General features: G+C 49.1%; 1 pseudogene; it reads right to left on the bottom strand.

Annotated features, from left to right (window-relative positions):
* Positions 1–621: 621 nt before the first annotated feature.
* Positions 622–1,279, bottom strand: LOC142429609 (large ribosomal subunit protein uL16-like; annotated as a pseudogene).
* Positions 1,280–20,805: the final 19,526 nt, after the last annotated feature.

Raw genomic sequence — 20,805 nt, 5'->3', positions numbered from 1 at the left:
TACCTGCACATACCTGTAGGTTCAGTGTACCTGATCATACACTCTACCTCCAAGTCTGCCTTTTCTACAGGCCTGTGACCTTGAAGGGAGCAAAGGCCTACCTGTTTTGTCTACTAGTATATTCTATAGCTCTGGGTCCTTAGTAAATGTGTGTTGAGTGAATGAATGAATGCAGCATCCAGACCTCCTGGGGAAGGTGTATGACGCTGTGATAGGACTTTTTTTTGGGGGGGGCAGGGGGCAAGCCTTGCATGGATGAAATAGTTTCCCAGCCTCCATTCTCTGCTCAGACCTGGCTGCCTGTCTGGCTCTCCTGCTGATAAATCATCTTATTGGCACAGCCAGACAGGAAAGGACAGAGTGAGTAATGGGGATCAGGCACCATGTCTTGGCCAAAGGCCTCAGCTGACACGGTAACAACAGGCAGACCGATGGGGTCCTGCAAGCGTCTAGCCCAGTGGTTCTTAACGTTCCTCACGCCGCGACCCTTTCATACAGAGCCTCACGTGGTGGTGACCCCCACAACCATATCATCTCCTTGACAGGCTTTCTCTTTTTTTGTTGATTTTCAATCAGGAAGTTCAATTTTTATTTGGCGGGTACAAGTGAGGCAGCGCTGGGCTACCAAGGCCTTCGTGAACGTAGGTCCCAGCCCTTATGCAAAGGGCCACGGTGAGGGATGTACTGGACTTCCACAGGCACCCGGGACACGGCGCTTCTCAGCCACCACATCCTCAAACTTGTCACCATAACACTTGGTAAAGCCCCACTTCTTGGAGACCTGGATCTTCTGCAGCCCAGGGAACTTGAAACTGGCCCTGCGTTGGCCCTCCACCACACACTCCTTCTTTTGAAGTTTGGTGCGGATGGACATGATGACCTGGCCAATGGGGACTCTAGCCACCGCGCCTTGAGGTTTCCCCAAAGCACCTCACATCCCAGTTTGGAGCCTGTCAGCCCCAGCGCACGACCACATCTTGTGGATGCAGATGATGTGGGAGGGGTGGAGCTGCACCCGGATGTGGAAGCCACCTTTGCCAATGCTTCTCCCCACGCACTTGTTAGCACAGATGCGGGCAGCCTCCAGGGCTCCGAAGGAGAGCTGCTTGTCCCCATCCGACACCCTGTGGCCACACCGTGGGAATCCATCCACCTTTGCCTTCTTCTAGCCGGGGTCAAAGATGTGAATCTTGGCATCAGGGACACCTCGACGGAAATGGGACTTTGGGTAGGGCTTGTTCTTACAGTACTGGTAACATTGGGCAAAGCAGCGGCCCATGGCCACACCAGGATCAAGGTGGCATGCCCAAGGGAAAAGAGACTCTTGCTCTTTTTTTCCCTCACATTCATACACTTCACTGGTGTTGCCTTTCCAGGGAACCCAGCCCAAGATCCCCCAGGAGGCAAAGCAGGAGAAGTATAAAGAAACCCACCCCTCGTTACTCAGAGTGGGCGACCTACCCGCCCAGCCACTCACCTTAGAGGAGACTGTAAACCAGTTGTCACCACAATACCATACGCTTCAGCCTATGGCCATGCGCTTTGGGTCCTAGTTATAATTTTCAGGATTCCCCCCCCCCCCCCCGCCCACCACCATTCATCCAACATATATTTATTGAGTACCTACAACATGCTGAGCATTGGTTTAGGCATTCAGATTCGACTCCCTTGTCCACATCCCTGTTGAAACCCCCCCCCCCCCCACTACCCAACACACACACCACTGGCACTACTCACAAAACCAACAAGAATCCTTGCCCTCACGGCACTGAGGGCCCAAACAAGCAACAGTGTAAAACAGGGCAGAACAGCAAGACAATGTTTGTCCTGGCTGGCAGGTGCTTGGGCATCCTGCGGGAAGAGGAAGGAAGCAGGGGAATGGCGTAGGGAGCCTGGGACTGGGAGTGGAAAGTGGCGATTTAAATAGAGTGACCATGCTGAGAACACCATCTCTGAGCGCAGATCTGGAAGAGGTGAGGGAGTGAGCCAGGCAGACAGCTGAGGGGAGAGCCCGGCTTTGACATGCTGTCCTGCTGGAATTGTCTAGTTTAATGAAATATTACACATCACAGATGAACTGCAAGGTTTAAAAGAGAAGAGCTATTTCTATCAACATTCCGTTGAATGCTTTGAAAAGACTGAAGGTGCGAGCTGTAAAGAAATTCTGTCCAGTCAAAACTATAAGAGATTGGCCGGAAATAAAAAAAACATCTCAAAAGTCTTGCAGCGTGGCTCCCAGGGTACTTCACATGAGCCTTCTGAGTGCTCCGTTCTAGAGAAAATGGAATTGGGTATCAAAGATAACAGATTATGGGCATGACTTGGGCAAGGAAGAGCAAAACGAAATTCCGCTCAGGAATTTGAATTCCACTCAAGACCTTTGTCCATCATCGAAAGGGCGGTATTTCTTTGTTTGGGGTTAAACGGAAACAGTTAATGTCTGATCGCAGATATAGGATTAAGCTTTATAATCCACCCCTTTGTCTTCCTGACATGGCCTACCAATGCCTAGTTCTGATATTGGGAGCAGGCCAATTCGTGGATCATCAATGAGCCAAAAGCTATCTGCCCGCCCCCCACTCCTGAAAATCAACGACACTCCTTCTCTCTGTCCAAATGCACAGGAAGGGTACTTCACTCACCTGTTAGCCTAAAGCTTGGTGGCTCGAACCCACCCAGTAACACCAGGGAAGAAAGGCCTAGCGGTCTGCTTCTGTACACATGGGCACCACCGAGGCAGCATGGACCCAGTGGTCATGGGGCTCTGTTTTTGCTTTAAATTGTTGTTGTTGGTTTGCTGTTGCGTTGGTTCCAATTCACGGGCATCTCATTGGACCAGAACATTAGAGTCAACAAGACAGGGCCTAGTTTTTCGGAGGGGAGCCCTGTGTGCCCCAAAGCTCTATAAGTACCAGGGAGCTTCAAAGAAGTTGTGGGAAAGTAGAGTGGAGATCATGCATTGCCCTCTGGTATCTTCCACTTCAATCCTTTCAATATCCCCAGGAGGTGGGTTCTATTAGCCTCTCCATGTCACAGGTGAGGAAAGGGCATATCCAGAAACAATACTGAGATATCACTTAATTCCAGGATTTGGATCCAAGTCTCTGTGGCCCAAAAGACTCTCCTCTTAACCAGAACTCAGAGAGTTTTCTTGAGTCCCTTGACTTACAATAGGCTGATCAGAGACGCTTCCAACGTCCCATCTAGCAAGATTTTGAGCAGAGTATTTCTTTTCTTTCTAAAAAAAAAAAATTTTATTGGGGGCTCATACTACTTGTATCACCATCCATCCAACCATCGTGTCAAGCACGTTTGTACATTTGTTGCCATCATCATTCTCAAAACATTTTCTTTCTGCTTGAGCCCTTGGTATCAACTTCTCATTCCCCCTTCCCTTCCCCACCCTCCCTCCCTCATGGACCCTTGGTAATTTATAAATTATTTTTATTTTTTCATGTCTTACACTGCCCAATGTCTCCCCTTGCCCATGTTTTTATTGTCTGCCCCCCAGGGAGGGGTTTATATGGAGATCATTATGATTGGTTCCCCCTTTCTCCCCCCACCTTCCCCTTCCCCTCCTGGTATGGCTACTCCCATTATTGGTCCTGAGGGGTTTATCTGTCCAGATTCCCTGTGTCTCCAGCTCTTATCTGTACCAGTGTACATGCTCTGGTCTAGCCGGATTTATAAGGTAGAATTGGGGTCACGATAGTGGGGGCAAGAGACATTAAATAACTAGAGGAAAGTTGTATGTTTCATCATCGCTGCACTGCACCCCGACTGAAGAGCCTGTCTTTTCAAGCTCAGGAGAAGGGTGTGTGTGTGTGTGTGTGTGTGTGTGTGTGTGTGTGTGTAGATACATAGTGGCATCTTCTCATTTGAACAAGCATCAGGTATTGATCTTTGTCTACCCAGTCAACAGTATGTCCCTCTCTTATCCCCTCAAACCAAAATTTAGTGCATACCAAAGATTCTGAAAAGTCTTGCCTACCCACTCTAACACTGTTGGTCCCACCTCGTTTTCCCTCCAGAACCCTCTCTTGGTTCTTCAGCACCCAGGAGTGTGCCAGTTAAGGTTTGTTGGCAACTTGGTGTGGAATGCAATACCCATCACAGCCCTGATGCCAGTAATTCTGACATAAGTGGCTACTGTCGAAAGGCTTGCTTGTTTGCCGGTCTGGACCCTGCAACTGGCTCATCCATCTCCGATTCTTTGAACTTGAACCAATGGCCAACCATATTGCTTGCCGATCCTGAGAGTCATCAGAAGCCTGTTACCTGACCTGTTGGCCTGGGATTCATTCATTCGCTCCTCCAGCTGACTTGCTAACCTTGGATCCATCTGCCTCAGTAGTCACCGGCTTCTGGTCTTCCTGCCGATCCTGGGTTCATCCGCTCGCAAAAGAACAGGAGTCAGGACAAATGTCCAGCTTAACATCTGCCCCATAGACTTGGCACCTGCCTGAATTTGAACTTCTCTGGGTCTACAACTGTGCATGTGCCATTTTCTTCCTCTAACTTCTTCTTTCTCTTCATTTTTATATTGATGATTCACTGTGCTTCTCCAGGGAGCCCAGCCTAAAACAAGGAGTAGCCCACGCAAGACAGGCTGAGTCATCCCTCTTTGTGGAGGTGGTGCTTGGAGTTGCGTGTCATGCCATCTTCACCTGGAAAAACATCAGCTCCACATCGCCGTATGCATCCCCTGCCAGTGATGTGATGAACAGGGCAGGAGTCATTTCTTTACATAAACGGCTACATCAAATCAACCGAGATGTCCCCGGGAAAGCCAGAAGACACTGTTCTAGGGAGTAGTTTCCTGGAATTTCACAACAGGGAGAGGTTGGGAGGGAAATGGCAAATCATGATTCATTGATGTACCCGAGCATCTTCCATGCGTCATTGGGAGAACCTGACAAGGGGGAGCCTCTTCAGAGTCTTGGATGGCATTTGCTTGAAATTGGTTTATGGTATTTTCGTATCTCCTGTGCAGACCCAGTCCTGGCTGACTACGTGAGTGATATCTTCCTTTGGAAAGCTTTTCATTCCTTACATCATTTTCTTAGTGCGCGGCAAGATTGCTTAGGGGCTTGTATTCATTTCTAATCCACGGACAAGAAAGCGTGTCTCTCCCCAAGTCTCTAACCTCTGCAAAGCCTGTGGGCTAATGATAGTGTCGAGCAGTTCTACAGACTTTAAATAGCCATCAATGTAAACAGAAGATGGTAAAGCACATGAATACAAGCTCCTTGAAGGCACCAGGAGGAAAGGTAAGCTTTAGGGGACCTTCTGCCAGCACTCAAAAGCTCAAAGGATATGACTAGGATAGAAGGGTTTTGTTGGGAAGCAATGGGGCAGGGCTGCTACCTCTTTGTCGACATACATACAGTTGACCCTTGAACGAGCCTTGGAATGGCTCAGGCCGACTTGGATTTTTCTCCCTGGCTAATGTGAGCGCACGTGTTGCCAGTATCCACTTCCAGCAACCTGTGATGCTCATCCTCTCCAACTGGACACTTCACGGGCAGGTGAGGGCTTTTCTCTGCCTTTCCAGGAGGGCAGGGCTTCTGCCTGCTCTGGCCTCGTGTGTGTGACGAGCTAAGTACAGAGCCTCAACCCAGAGTGCAGATTCGATGCCTAGTTGGCGACTGCATGAGTTGAATTGATGAAGAGATGGCTCTCCCACCTGCCAAAAGCCTCGCACGCGCCACAAACTTAGAGCCCTACAGGACGGCTGAGGAGAAAGCCCTGCAGGGCACACCTGCTCAGAGGCACCGCCAGAACCAACCTACCTGAATCTATGCCATCAGCCTCACTTCATGAGTCTGAAGCACGGCTTGGAAGCTGGAGGGCTCTGTACCACATCCAGCTCCCCAGGGTCTCTTCTGAAAATACTCGAATCCGTTGCCAACATTAAAAAAAAAAAAACTCAACAGATTTGACATATAAAGCCATGTTTCCTGCTGCTTTGGGAGGACAAAAAACCCCAAATAGCGAAAACCCAGAAGCTTGGCTGCTCCGGGCTTGGTTCTGGCATGGAAGCAGTTGGCTGGCCTTGAGTCCTTTGATTCAAGGTGTCTACAGTTTCCCCTGGAGCCCGTTGGAGCCTCTCTAGCCCACATTTAGGTCACCATCCTGATCCTTGGGTTTGCACATCCCTGTTATCATCCCTAATTTCATTCATTCATTCACCCATTCACTCATTCATTCAATCATTCACCATTCACTCATTCATAAAATGTTAAATATTGGTAAAAGATCCAAGAAAATATTACCCGATAAAATCCTGGCTAGTAAGTGACATCCATCATCTAGTCAAATCTTACCGATATTATTTTATTGATAGCACAGGATAGCAGTGTAAAATGTATATGCCATCTGCATGAGAAAAAAACAAAAGCTTAGCTGTAAAGAGTTTACATTTTGATGAAAACCTTTGTGGAAGAGGGGAGATTTAAACCGGACCTTCAAGATCAGTTGTCTCTGTTCGGTACCATCAAGTTAGTTTTGGCGCATACTGACCCTCTGCACAGCAGACCGAAGCACCAGCCAGTCCCGCACTAGCCTTATTTCTGTCCATCTGTCTCCTCCATTGCCTTCCTCTTTAGCTGACCTTCTGCCCAGTGTGATGCCCGTTCCAGAGACTGATCTCCCCTGATAACATGTCCAAAGTACGTGAGACAAAATCTCGCCATCCTGGCTTCTAGGAGCCTTCTGCTGTCCTTCTTCTGAGATAGATTTGTTTGTTCCTCTGCACATCCATGTTACTTTTCATAGTCCTCGCCAATACTGGAATTCAAAGGCATCTTGCTATCCTTCAGTTTTCCTTCTTTCTTGTCCAGTGTGCCCAGGCACATGAGGCAGCTGAAGGTAGCGGGGCTTGGGTCAGGTGCACCTTAGTTCTCAAAATGGCGTCTCTGCTCTTCGATACTTTCAAGAGGTCTGTGCAGCCCATTTGTCCAATTAAATATGTTGACTTTTTGACTGCTGCTTCCACAGCATTGATGGCGGATCCGAGGAATCTGAACTCCTTGACAACTTCAATCTTTGTGTCCAATGATACTTACTGTCTTCTTAGTCTACTTGTGAGGATTTTTGTTGTATTTAAAATGAGTTGCAACCCATACCGAAGGATATTGTCTTTGATCTTTATCAGCAAGTCTTTCAAGTCCTCCTCACTTTCAGCAAGCAAGGCTGCGTGTTCTGTGTATCGCGGGTTGTTAATAAGCCTGCCTCCGGTCCTGATGCCTTGTTCTTGTTCATATGATCCGGCTTTGCAGATTTGGTCGGGGTATGAATTAGCCTGGTGAGAGGATACAACCCTGATGCACACCTTTCTTGATTTTTCAACCACTTTGCTCCCTTGTTCTGTTGTAACATCTGCCTCTTGATCCATGCACAGGTCCCGCAGAAGTACCACAAGGTGTTCTAGAATTCCCATTCTTCTCAGCGTTATCCGTAGTTTGTATTGGATAAAAATCAGTAAGAAGGGGGAAAAGGAGGAGGCAGTCAGGCTTCACAGCGTTGGAGTCAAAAGGGTGGATATTGGAGTCCGCCAGGTCTGGGCACCGATCCTGCTGTGTGATTGTAAGGAAAGTCATTTAACCCTTTAAAATGACCTCAGCTTCCTCTTCTGTGAAATAGGGATCCTGGTACTACTTGTGAAAATGGTGTGGGGGTGGCGTCCGACCTCCTCTGTCTTCACAAGGGGAAAGGAGAGTCAAACTTCATGTCCACCTTTGGCAGCCCCCTCTTACGCAGAAGTCAGGTGTGCCTCCACACTCTTTCCTCCTTGACCAATTCTGACACCGACCAAGGCACTCTCTCCTTCTCTGTGTGGCTCCATGATCCACAGCAGCGGCCACACAGAGCTCATAGACGATAGTTGGGATTATAAGCTTTATTGTCCAAGTGCTCACTGACGTCAAGTCAAGGCTGACTTAGAATACCCTCCTGTGGGTTTCCAAGACTGTAACTGTTTACAGGGGTAGGCAGCCCAACCTTTCTCTCCAAGAGCTGCTGGTGGTTTTGAACTACCGACCACAGGGGTTGCAGCCCCATACAAAACCACTGCGCCACCAGGGCTCCATTGGTGAAGTTAACAGGTTTCAGTTCAGGATTCAAAGTGCTTAGAACAATGAAAGCTCTTCAGTCAGAACAGCCTCTTCACAGCCATGCCCAGAGGGACACACCTCTCTCTCTGCTCCAACCCCTCAGCCCCATGCCCTGCTCAGACAATGTTGCAAAGCTCTTTCAGTGCTGCCAGTGAATGCCCTAGGGCAGACCACTCTGCAATAAGCCTCAGTCGAGAGTACTCTGCTCTCAGCAAGCCCAGCTCCAGCTAAATGTCTCACCGCGTCCCACTCGGCAAGCGAGCCTTCTGCCTGAAGCCACTCCGTTTTGCTGGCTTCGTGGCCTGGGAAGCTTGTTGCCGTGGCTCCTGTGGCAACCCCTCTCGTGTCACGACCTATGTCACGAGACCTGTGTCTCGTGTGCACCTCTCGTGTCACGACCCCGCCTCCTGACTCCAGGAGCATCAACATGCAGGGATGTCAGGATCCAGAGGACGGGCTCCACTCCGAGCTTATCTTTCTTGATGGCAGTGAGCTCTCTTGTTCCTGCTTCAGACATGGTTCCTTTTATACCCAGCTGGATAGCACGGTTGACCAATGCCCCCATTATAGTGCCAAGTGTTTTATCTTCCCCACGAGCCCTGTCAGCACGCACAGCCAAATCCTATAGTCCTACCAACATCTTCCCCTACCTTCTCTTAACCCATCCAGAGAAGAGGAACTGCACCCATTATGTTTGCCTCCCCCCCACCCTTGTTTGGTGGAAGTTACAAAGTTACAAAGACTGTGGCTAAGAAAGCTGTATCAAGTAAATCCTTGCAGCCCATTACCACATGTATTTGCAATGATAAAATTAATGGGACAGTGTCTCTGAGACACTTAATGGAATGGGTGACAACACAGGGCCAATACATGGGGTTATAATTATTCTTATTTAAAGCATATATGAATGACAGGCCCTTTGGGAAGTATAAATGCACCCCCAAAGCACATCTTTTCATGACACTTCACATCTCCACAAGTGGGGTATCCCTCTGTCCTCTGGATTGGCTCTCCTCTTTCCTTCCCCTTGCTGTGTTTCCTAGGAAGCTGGACTCTTCAGGTTGCATCAGTCAGTCTCCCTTGCCGACTGACTTCTGGCTGGATCTTCCAATGGGAGGCCAAAGGCAGGAGATTAGGAGAATGGAGAACCAGACGGGGCATTTCCACCACCCCTTGCCACCTCCCTGCTGCTGCCCTAGGGTTCCATAAGGGCTCTGCTCATCTCTCCGTGGGACCTCTCCTGTCAGGCAGCCTGTGACCATGTTACAGCTCCTGCCAGGTTCTGTTCACACCACTCCCTCCCCTTGCCCCTTAAGGCCTCAAAACTTCCTTTGATTGCTAGTCCCTGGGGGCCTCAGGGCGCCCCTAGACCTACACGAATGTCCTGTCATGAAACCTCCTTCACAGTCTGTCTTGAAGCATGGTGTAGCATGGGTAACAGTCTTCAAGTATACCAGCCAGGACCTTACAGGTACCCAACAGTCTCCCATACCTTTCCATGTCCCTTCGCAGGGTCAGCATCGATGGTACAGCAGTGGGAGTGGCCGTCTCTGAGATTCAGTGCTGTTGGGCAGTGGGTAGGATCATCCTCATTTTACAAGTAGGGAAACTGAGACTCAGAGGGGTCAACCAGCCTACCAAAAGTCCATCTTTTGCTTTCCAGCCTGCTACTCTTGCCACCATAGGCCACTGGCTGCACCCATCTTTGTCCACTGCAGGATTCACCTAGGAGGTGCTCAATGGGCATTTTGGGAACAAAATAAAACAAAAGACTAGGAAATAAGATGAGGATCGTCTCCCAAGTTGGAGGGGGCAGGGTGCCTGGGACAGAGCAGCCGCTCAGGGAATGTGAGATGGGAGATGCGGAAGCGGGCCTCCCTGGGGCACTCGGTGCTGACCTGTAAGCAGTGGCCATGTAGTGTGTGCAGTCTCCAGACACCCCATCGGCTTCTGAGTTGGCTGGGACCTCCTCACCCTGATGTGTATCCTCCACCACTCCCAGAAGAGACAGCCTGGCCAGACTACAGTGCGCTAGCTTTCTCCCTGCCCTCCCGCTCCCCAGGCTAGAGATAGAAAGGGGTCTGCAGATGTGAAACAGGTGGATCTCAGTGAGGTCCTGGGGCTCCCTGCCCGGGCGCCTCTCTGGGCTTCAGACTGCCATTCCGAGGCCCCACCACCACATCACCCAGGCCCCCCTCAGCTGCTGTTACCTCTGAAATGGGGAGGGATGTGACGCTCCTCTTACTATCTATTTTCTGCTATCAGATGGGTCTTCCTGATGGCAGTGTGGCTTAGGTATTGGGCAGCTAAGAAAGCACGGGGTCAGAGAGTTAAACCCACTAGCCACTCCATCAGTGTAAGATGAGGCTGTCTACCTGTCAGTATTCCCAGCCTCAGAAACCCTGTAGAGCAGAGCAGTGGGTCTCAACTTCCCTCATGCTGCAACCCTTTCACACAGTTCCTCATGTGGTGGTGACCCCCAACCATAAAATTATTTTTGTTGCTGCTTCATCACTGTCATTTTGCTACTGCTATGAATCGTCATGTAAATAGCTGATAGGCAGGAGGTATTTCCATTGTTACCATTGAACATCATGAAAGCATAGTGATGAATCACAAAACACTAAGTCATTCTATATTGTGAAATATTAATTTCTAATTACAAATCAATGACAGTCTGTCTTGAAGTATGGTGTAGCATGGGTAACAGTCTTCACGCTGGGTACTTGTATGTGGGCATATCTGCATGTTGGTGGACCTGCCTGGTGACGGAGCGGTGTCTCGGTTCCTAAGACCATCGGAAATATGTGTTTTCCGATGGTCTTAGGCGACCCCTGTAAAAGGGTCTTTGACCCCCAAAGGTGTCGCGACCTCCAGGTTGCGAACCGCCACTGTAGAGGGTCGCTGTGATTCGGGACTGACTCGGTGACTGCGGATTTGGGTTTGGTAAAGTGACACACATCCGAAGGGCTTCTCCTGGTGCTGTCTGGTGACACTTCGGATATTGTTGAAAAGACACCCGTGGGTACTAACAGCCTCTTTGCCTGGTTAATGGCGGGTCCTTTCACCTGGCTCCGAGGAATCCCTGGGGAGTCATTTGGCTGGCTTCTTCCAGGAGGACAGCTCACACAGGGTGCCTTCATTGCAAATTTCACCACCACCACCCCCTGGTTCCTGAGACCGGGTCAGCCTGCTGTCCGAGAGACTTGAAGACCCTCCAGGGAAAGCTACATGCCAACTTCCAGATTACCCAGTGTCCCAAGGGAACCAGCATAACTCAGGGCACAGCTGAGAGATGGTGTGAGAGGAAGGCAGGGCTGGGGTTTCCATCAGGAAAGGGGGTGATTCAGAGTGTGGGCCAGGGCTGTCAGGATTTGTTCTTCCTCAATAGACCGCCTTGTTCGCTAAGCCTCACCGAAGTCCCCCATCTTTCAAAAGGAGATAATGGCACCGAATCGTAAGTTTATGACTTGGAAGGTAAATGAGACGAAGCATGTACAGTGCTTTGTAGAGGATAGCTTCTCAAGAATAGCTGTTATTCTGACTCATAAAAGGAGCAATTAGGCCAGTTTCCTAAGCATTAGACTGGGTTGTTACTATGGGTAACAGAAAAAAAACCACTGCTGTCTAGTCAGTTCTGACTTTTGGAAACCTGGCAGGATAGAGTAGACCTGCTCTTGAGGGTGGCCACGGCTGCGAAGGTTTTCAGGAGCAGTTGCTCATCTCTCTTCCACAGAGAGGCTGCTGGGTTTGAACAGCTAGCCCGGAAGATACTTCGCCCACTGTGCCGCTTGAAAATGGAGGTGATAGAGAGGAAACCACGCTGAGGTCTTGTCGTGCGATAAAGTACAGCTCCACATCGTGCTGTTCAAATCATCGTCTAGTGGAATGGTGGGCCCTCAAGCTGCCCGGGGGACACCAGCCTGGCCAGATGTGACATCGCTTAGCCCCGGAAGGAAGGGGTTATACCTCTTAGGAAGGGGTATGGGTGTTAGGGGTTAGAGCCATGGGTGATATGACCAAGTTTACATTTTAGAACTATTTTTCTTTGTTGGGCAGAAAGGGAACGGCAGAGGGGGTGGTGAGAGAGGTTTAGCATAAACCCACAGGGTGGTCTAAATCTTCATGCTCGTGTGTGTTCGTGCATGCATGCACCAGTGCACGTGTGCGTGAGAGAGAGAGAGATTTAGACACCTACTGGCATGAGAATTGTGAGCTGTCACCTGAATTTCTGAAGGCTTGGGCAATTGGGTGGGTGGTTGGCAGCGCCACTCCCTGAGATGGGGAACAACAGCTGTTGTGAAATCACTAGAGAAGTAAAACATGATCCTGTTTTAGGTCGAAGTTTTTGTTCCGTGAAAATCCACACCTAGCTAACCAAATCCTCCTCACCCTCTTGTTTGATCATCGAAGTAAGCTTCTAAGTTTCTTTGGCTCAAATATTTCCTTAATATACCAAATCTTTCCTCTCTGGTTGTTTTATTTGTTCCCTCCCCTTTTCAGAGAAATATAGTCCCCCCCCCCATCACACGGTCATTTTCTATTGTGTACTAAAGGAAGATAAATATCCATTACTGTGTCATTGATTCTAAGACATGCATTAAAAGGGAAGACATTTTTTATCATCTCAGGGAGTGGGATACAACTTTCAATTGATAACATCTCAGTACTGCTGTCTGCCACAGCACGTTCCCGTGACGATCCGAATGTTTGCAGACTCGGTTCTGATTGCCGGCAGCCCCATAGACAACTTGGCCCCATGACATTCAGTAACTTGCTAAGGTCCTTTTAAGGAAGAGCAATGCAGTCTAGCTGTTGTCTAATAATCTTTGCTGGTAAAATTAAGGAAGTACAAAAAAAAGTGCTAGTTTCACAATGTGGTAGTTACATAATTTCATGTCAACTTGATACATAGAGTGAAGGGGTGGAGTTTAGCCTGATGACGCCTCCAGGTGGGCATGACCTTCTCATGAGGATTCTGGGAACTTCCTCTTTTTCTCCCCGGAGGAGGGACATACTCTCTGCTTCACTTTCCTGCTGTTGAGATACTTGGAGAGCTGCAGGAGCCACACGAAGACCTGCACCAGTGCAGAGATGCTTCCACCGCCACTGGATCCACAAGACTTTCCACCCACAGGCCTGTGATCTTCCTGCATTCGGCCTCCTTGTGAATGGCCACGTGAGTCTGAAGAGGAATTTATGGACTAGTGTTAGGCCTCTGGCCTCATATCAGTCGCATGGACTCAATCTGGACTGGGCTGGGATGCTTTCTCCATATACAATAGCTCTTTGATATCAAGCACTCCCGGATACACATATGAGTGTCTCTGGATTTGTTTCTCTAGTCCACCCAGCGTAACACACAAAGCTTGTATCCTAGTGCCATCAGCTTGGAAGAAAACCTCAGGGTCAAAAGAGGCATGTTCTGTGAAGAAAGAAAGGCCACTTCAAGTCACCTCACTGCTATGGGGGCGCAGGGGATGACATTGGGTGCAAATAAACCCGGACACCCTTGACTCTGGTGTAACAGTGATGAGATGAGTCAGATTCTGAATCCAAAGAAGTCTTGGGAACACCCTGCCCGTTTCTTGCCCATGCCCCCTTTATCAGTGCATGCATAAGAACAGATGATAAAATCCTTGAGTAAAAAGCCGAAGAAAGCTCTAACCAGTCTAAGATAAACATGGTGAGTGACGTGAACGTGCGGTGCTATCCTTTCAATAGAGAGTCTTCATCCGTTCTCAGGATCACACAACAGAGTGGACAGGTGAGGAGAACTCACAAGTGTCATATGCAAAAGCAGAAGCCATAGCAGACTGTGTCACACCTACTGTGTGACACTGTCTAAAGTTCCAAACCCCAAGGGTAAACAAGTCTTTGCGTTAGAAGTCAAGGCCAAGCCTGTCTGGAGAGGGAGGGGTGGAATGGGAATGGGCATCGTCTTATTTCTTGATCCCCTGGCGCTCACCCAGAGCATCATTTTCGGATTACCCATTGAGCTGTACTTCTATGTCTTACAGACCTCTGTCAGTGAGCAGCATGCTTCCATACATTAAGAAATAGCATGTCTTTTAACTCATAGCATTTTAGACAAGCTGAATTTCTGTGGGCCTGAGTGCCTGTGTGTGCGCCTGCATGGGTGCTGTGTGCTTTTCTGCTTTTGAGCCATAGGACCAGATTAGGCCAGCAGTTCCAAACCATCAGCTGCTCCAAGGGAGAAAAGTGAGGCTTTCTGCTGATTCAATGGCAGTAGGTTTTCCTTTCCTTCTTGGGTGTTTAGGTGTCCCCGTATATCTGCACCTCTAATTTCAGAGGATGCTATCTTGCCTTGAAACTCTGTGGTTGCTGGAGCAGAACTAGAACAACCAACATATGCATTGATTATATAGATATTTTATACATGATATGCGTAGATAATGTAGATGATAAAATGCAAAAGTTGTATTTATAGACGATATACTACTATCGGTAGAAACCTCAGCATTGCTTTTACGTACTGTGGACTCAATTCCAACTCAGGGCAGCCCAGGGACAGCAGAAGGAAAGCCAAGTCAGTGAATGTGTAAGCATCTCAGCGCTGGCAGGGGTCTCCACACGGGTGCTCCAGCACCCAGGGCTGCATTGGCCGCACCATCCTGACCCTGGTTAAGTTGGAGTCCGCTGGTGCCACCACTGTGTCAGTGTGTCTCCCTGAGGATCTTCTTGCTTGCTGACCCTCTCCTCCTTTCCCAAGCTTGATGTCCTTTTCCAGGGGCCGGTCTCTGCTGAGAGCCTGTCTCAAGTCGGTGAGGGAAATCTCACCATCGTGCCTTCCAAGGAACATCTGCCTGTGCTTTTTCCAATGCAGACTTGTTTGGTTCTTTGGCACTTTCGATATTCTTCACCGGTAACACAGTTTGAATGTGTCTGTCCTTTCACAGACCTCCCTCTCTGTGGTCCTCAACACCACCCAGCCACAACAAATAGCCCTTTTTGGTTACCGGGGTTGGGTCCTGTTGCATTGGTTTGGATTCACTGTGACCCAGGTGACAGGGAAGAATGGCCTCGGAGGATTTTCTTGTTTGTGAACGTCACGGAAACAGATCACCAGGTATTTCCCTCGGGGATCCTCTGGGATGGTTGTTAGATGCCATTGAGTTGGTTCCGATGCCTTGTGACCCTCTGCACACACTGCCCGGTCCTGTGCCATCCTCACAATGGGTCCTATGCCCGAGGCCATGGTTGCAGCCAGGGCCTGGTGTCAGTCCATCTCGATGAGGCCCTTCCACGTTTTCCCTGCCCCTCCACTTTACTAAGCGTGCTGTCCTTTGCCAGCCACCGGCCTCTTCTGATAATGTGTCCAATGTAAAATGAAGTCTTGCCATCCTTGCCCTAAGGGCACTCTGGCCACACTCCTTCCAAGCATCTGGGAGTGAGTTAGTTAGTTTATTGTGCCAACCTGGCCGATAAACACATGTGGGGTTAATTGAAGGGCAGAGGGATAAATGGCTCAGTGAGCTTCACCTTTTGAGTTCTCGGGTCTCTTGCTTTCTGATGGTGGGACCAGGGTGCAGCTGCCTTAGCCAGTTCCCTGCTTCAGCTGGGAAGGCTCACTTCCTGCAAGATATCCCCAAGGAGAAGCTGCATGGACCTAATCCAATGCAGCCCTGGGTGCTGGAGCACCCATGTGGAGACCCCTGCCAGCGCTGAGATGCTTACACACTCACTGACTTGGCTTTCCTCCTGCAGTCGGCATCATAGTATGTGTTTTGTGAGATGGAGGAGGACTTTGTGGATTGGTGTCAGACATATGGGTTAATGGTCAATGTTGTACTTGTGGGCTTGGGCAGCACTGGGTTGGGATGTTTTCTTGATGTGCACTTACCCGTTATATAAAATTCTCTCTTATACATGTGAGTTTCTGTGGATTTGTTTCTCTAAAGTACCCAGACTAACACAGGGAGGGTTTGAATCACCAGCCATTCAGTTAGCAGCTGACTGCTTAACCACTTGTGCCACCAGGGTATACACCCTCATTTTCTATCTGTCTGTTTCTATCTCTCTCAAATTTTCAGATGCCATCTAATCCACTCTGACCTACAGAAACCTCATGGGTCAAATGAGATGTCACCTGGCCTAGCTCTAGCTTCATGATGGTTATTCCCTTTGACTTTATATGCATGCGCACACATATATAGTTTTTAAAATGACCTACAAATAAACCAAAAAGCCTACTCCATTGCCTGCAAGTCAATTCTCACTCACGGTGACCCTGCGTGTGCTGGGGTTGACCTTCCCCCCCATAGGGTTGTTGTCTTCGGTGATGGTGAGCTTTTGGAAGTAGATCATCAGGACTTCCTCCCAGGATGCCTCTCAGGGGATTCCAACTGCCAGCCTTTGGGTTAGTGGTCAAGCATTTAAGCACCTGTGCCATCCAGGGACTCCTGAGTTGCGAACGAGGTAGTGAAGGGTAAGGATGTTACTTTGAGAACTAAGGTGCACCTGATGCAGCCATGGGATTTTCATTTGCCTCCTATGCATGTGAACGTTGGGCATTGAATAAGGAAGACCAAGGAAGAATCCATGGGTTTTTGAATTGTGGTGCTAGTGAAGAATACGAAGCATCCCACGGACTGCTAGAAGAACAAACAGACCTGTCATGGAGGAAGTACGGCCAGAGTGCTCCTTAGAGGCAAGAAAGGCAAGGCTGCATTTCTTATACTTCGGACATGTGATTGGGAGAGAGCAGCCCCTGCAGAAGGACATCCTGCTTCCAGGAGCCCTTGATGAGCTAGATTGACACAATGGCTGCAACAAGGGGCTCAAACGCAGTGCGGCTGTACAGATGGAGCAGGACAGGGCAGTGTTTGGTTCTGTTGCACACAGAGCCGCTGGACAGGTGCCAACTCAATGGCTCCTCACAACAACCATCCACAACAGTGGTTCTCAACCTGTGGGCTATGACCCCTTTGGGGGGGTCGAACAACCCTTTCATAGGGGCTGTCCGATTCATCGCAATAGCAAAATAGCAGTGATGAAGTAGCAACGAAAATAACTTTTGGTTGGGGGGTCGCCACCACATTTGGAACTGTATGAAATATTTGCAGCATGAGGAAGGTGGAAAACCACTGGTCCAAGGGGAATGGAGCCAAGCAGTTCTGCCCTAGTTGTACATGTGCCAGGAAAGGGAGGGGCAGCAGAAGATGCCTGTGGACCACATGAGACATGGGTACCTGGGATCGATAGTGGGGAGATAGTGGTGGTTGTGGAAAAGACATTTCAGGAGAGAATCACACCTGGCATGCACCAGGTGGAGCAGAGTTGACATACATAATGATACAGCCAGGCACTCTCTGAGGCCAGTCTGGACAGAGGTTCCAGGTGTCTCTTCTCTGGATCTTCTCACCGCTGTCAAGTTGATGCTGACTCATCGTGACTCTCTAGACATGGCGGCACAAGTATTTAAAGTGGTTTTTCTTTTCACTCTGTTGAATTTTCTAAATCTTCCACAGTGAGCATCCATTATGCGTGTATTTAGGGGAAAAAAGTTAAATGAAAAACAAGACATAAAAATAAAACATCCCGTATTCACTGTTTATGGTGCGGGTGCCTGTGAAGACCAGAGAGGGTGTTCATAGCATCTTAAGTCATTTTCCTTAAGAAAACAAAAACAAAACAAAACAAAGCAAAAAGTTTTATTGGCATATCATTCTCTCTTCTGTGGTTTTTGTTGAGATCCGATGCACAGGAGAACACGGGCCAGTTCTTGCACGAAAAAGGCAAGGACATTGATTACACTCTGAGTGATGGCACCTTGTCCACGTTCCTTTGCTGAATGGCTCCTTCCCCGTTCACACACAGGCACTGCCCCCTATGTTTCATGTCTAGTCTTTTGCTTTACTGTTGGCGGCAAGATCCCGTGTAGGCAGCTCTCGGAAGAGTCTGGTGCTCACGGCCGATATTCTCTGCTAACTCTGCCGAACTATGACTTGATTTTCAGAAGACTGGGAGAGATCCACTGGATTTCAGGTTTGCAGATGATCTTACTACGGGTTCGCCCAACCTCTGTGCCTCCGGAAAGTCTGTAAGCCCCTGAGAATTTGAAATTGTTTTCTTGGGTAGTATTCTGAACCCCAAAGCTTCCAGTGGAGAGAGCTATCTGCATGCACATCACACTGAATCCCCAAGCGTTCCCTTGCCCAAACTCCTGCTTGGCATCTTTTTGCCTCGTTTAGTTAGCACAAGTCTGACTCTACAGAGCTTTGGACAGATGTCATCTGTGGGAGGCAAACATGAACTTGGTTTAAAATGCTCCTTTGTTGCCAGTGGCGGCTGCTTTTCTTTCAGCCACTCCCCAGTGTAGCCCATATGGCACCCACCCTCGAGGACACTTGAGGTGTATAGATAAATAAAACACAGTCCTTGCCCGCAGGGAGCGCACAGTCTCCGAGGGAAAACAGATGGCCTACCACGAATCCAAATGCATCGTGAGGGATATTATGCTAGAGGACAGGGGGAACATCTTTCCTCACCCCATGACCACCTTCCTGCGGCATCTACTAGGGCCGGTGTCCCAGGAGTTGGCAGAGGGTCCTTTGAGCAGAAAACCAACACAGATCGGATTGTTCTTTCCCACCTCTACTCTCAGGAAGCCCTCCGCTCTCCGCCCATCCCTCAACCTGCCACCCAAGAGCGGAGCAAATGGATGAGCGGATTCCACTGGACACGGAGCACAAGCAATGGCCTGATTAAGATGAGGGGCCATGGGGGAGGGGGGAAGAAGAGAATAAAAGCCCAAGTGGAAGATGCCTCCAAGTTGGATAAGTCCCCCCCCTCCCCACCCCACAGGATTTCATTTCTGAGAACCAAGAAGACAACTCTCAAAACCTGTGTCCTTTGGAGTTACGTGGTGGTGGTGGTACATGGTTAGAATAGATAAAAAACGGAGTGAATCTGGAATATGTCTCCTTGTTGGCGTCTGCAAGATTTGAGATGTTCCATTGGTATCCCAAGGCCTGCTAGTGTGGATGTGGCCTGGTCCTGCATGCTCTGTCCATCGGGTTGTCATTCCGTGGTGGCTTGCATGCTGCTGAGATGCGGAAAGTGATGCCACGGGTCTTTCAGATACCAGCAGGGCCATCATGGTGCACCGGTTTCAGCACAGCTTCTAGACCAAGGCTAAGGAAATTTCTTCTTTTGGATTTGTGATGGTCGTTTACAGTCGTTCCATATTTGTGAATGGCTTAATAAGCGCCAGCACCTACCTACTTCTGGCACTGTGTTAGGTCCTGGGGAATGCATCTATACAAAGATGGGCCAAATTCCTGTCCTCATGGAGAATATAGTCTAGAGGGAGAGAAGGATCAGTTGCTAAATTTTTTTTAAAAATTTCCATACCCGTTGGAAGCCCTTGAGTTCTGATGCTATTCCAATTCTGCCCAGCAAATAGATTTCCTTTAGGCCCCATCCAATTTCTTTCAGGCCACAGTCTGCTGGGCTCCAGCTAATTTGACTGGCTTCCCTGGGGATTATTGATTGCTTGGACATCTGGAGGTGTTTCCATTCCAAAACTCCAAAGTCACTGCTGGAGGTCAATTAGTGCGTGGACTGGATCTTTGCCGCTCGGTAATGATTCCAGATTTCTGATTTATCGTCTCCATGTCTCTTGCTGAAGGCAGCTGCAAAAGACGAGGTGTGCACCTCATCCACCGCCGCGCCCTCATTCCATTCCCACTCCTCCTTGTGGATGAACCAAGCCACCCCCCGCCTTTTTTTCAAGGACCGCCTATCCCTCTATGGAGCTCACTGCCACGGTTCTCTTACAAAGTCTTTTCTTCCCTGGAGCGGGCCCTCCCTCTTGAGATGCCAAGGGTTCTCGTTCTCGCCATCCGCATGCCGAAAGCTTGCCACAACGATGGGCTCAAACGTGCCAAGCTTCGTGAAGTTGGTGCAGGACTGGGACCCTTTGCTCCTGTGATACAGAAAGTCACCAGGAATTGGAGGGGTTCAATGACACCTCCTGATGACAGCAAAGATGCTGGCCTGCTGCTTGTCCTAGAGGCATGTCCAATTTGGTAAAAGGCTGATACCCTGAGTGTTTTGATAATTGGGCCCTTGGGGGTGGGTGCAGAGCTGCCATGTGCGGTGGAGTACCAGTTTTAGTGTTGCTCTTGGTGAATGATTTGCCACTTTCTCAGATACTCTTGATTCCTGACTCATAAGTTCTCGTTCCTTATGCACACTCAAACTCTGCACCATAGAGTGTTGTAAGGTAACTGGGTCCCAACGGATCCTGGCCCCTGGCAGGCCAGAAGTACCAACGAGTCAATGTTCCTTGAGATTTGTTCTCAACCAGTGGCTGGGATGGCCATTGGTGGATAAATGCCCTATCTCCTTTACCCCTCAGGTGGGATAGATAGGAGGGCTTCTCTGTGCAGATGTTTTCCATTGTTCTCTCAGGAAACTGAGCCTCATTTGCCCAACATCTTACTCACCAAAACCTCCTCACTGGTTTATTTCCTTCGTTGCTTTACTGTCCCTGTTTCCCACTATGTTGGCCTGTGACACCTGGGTCCCTGTGGTAGTTACATAATCTGGTGTCAAGTTGAGAGGATTAAGAGTGAAGGGGTGGAGTCTAGTCTGTCAATCGGATCATGGCCAATGAGGCCTCTGTGTGGACATGGCCTTCTTCTGAGAATTCTGGGAACAACTT

This window comes from Tenrec ecaudatus, chromosome 16 (genome assembly GCF_050624435.1).
Source record: "Tenrec ecaudatus isolate mTenEca1 chromosome 16, mTenEca1.hap1, whole genome shotgun sequence".
NCBI classification, from domain to species: Eukaryota; Metazoa; Chordata; class Mammalia; order Afrosoricida; family Tenrecidae; genus Tenrec; species Tenrec ecaudatus.
This window is presented reverse-complemented; position numbering and strand designations above follow the sequence as displayed.